We start from the raw sequence: 984 nt of genomic DNA, 5'->3' as shown, positions 1-984 counted from the left end.
CATAAAAATTATATCTGTGTCCGACCTCATAACACACACTCGTAATTTCATTAATATTTTTTATGGCTTTTGCAATCGAATTTGATATCTATTTGTTAACTGAATTTGTTACACTTGCTGGGTGTAGAGTGTATAGATGTTGAGCAATGTTGAATGGTGAACCAGAATAAGGCGCCATCTGTGGGCAATTAGGAAAAGTGCGCTCAATCAACAATTTCTGTGAATTTAAGAATGTTTCTAGACCAAAAAAACATGCAAAACCAATTAAAATTTCCAATATTTCGACAGATTTGTGTACGTAATAGAGTGAACTTAAATTGTACCACTATAAAGAGTGAGAAATTTTCAAATTTTATAAAATTGATGCTCAGTCCTGGGAACACATGCTTCCATCGCACTGGGGATACCTTGATCAAGAAGGCGGCTCCGCCGAACAGAGCGTGTCATTGCACTTAGATGGGTTGATGTTCGCCACATCTGCAAATCGTGGTTGCTTGGAGTGCATAATTTTTGGCAGCTGGGACAGCGTTCGCGCTGTCCCTGTTAATTGAAACAATAGAATCACTTCATATAGCCGTGAATTAAAAATCTAGTGATATGTGCTAAGGGCATCTGGCTTTGGAAGTGTAAGGCCTTGTGCTGTCTTACTAGTCTTTCAATCTTTTGCCTGAAACCTGCTTGGATTTTTGACTTGGCGCGCAGTTTTATAACTGCAAGGAGTTATTATTCTATCTGTGAAACTCACCAGGAGGGCAGACAAACTTGTGTCAAAAATCATTTTAATTAAATTTAAAATTTGTAGTTAAAGTTTTAATTTGTGAGTTTTTGTTCCATTGGTTTAATAAAATTCAACTAATAAATATTTCAATTTTGTATAGTTTAAAAAAATATATTTACTTCTGAAAAATTCTACCGATCGTGAAACTTTGGACTTCGGTTCTCTAAATGTGAAATAAATACATTTTTTTTAGATTTATTTCCTTT

The 984-nt window shown here is 34.8% G+C and overlaps 1 non-coding gene across 1 annotated transcript; it reads left to right on the top strand.

Moving 5' to 3' along the window:
* The first annotated feature begins 383 nt into the window (after window positions 1–383).
* Window positions 384–544, top strand: LOC129989521 (U1 spliceosomal RNA). The gene has a single exon (XR_008785790.1). It is a non-coding gene; the product is annotated as a U1 spliceosomal RNA (small nuclear RNA).
* The last annotated feature ends 440 nt before the right edge of the window (window positions 545–984 follow it).

This window comes from Argiope bruennichi, chromosome 10 (assembly GCF_947563725.1).
Source record: "Argiope bruennichi chromosome 10, qqArgBrue1.1, whole genome shotgun sequence".
Classification (NCBI taxonomy): Eukaryota; Metazoa; Arthropoda; class Arachnida; order Araneae; family Araneidae; genus Argiope; species Argiope bruennichi.
This window is presented reverse-complemented; position numbering and strand designations above follow the sequence as displayed.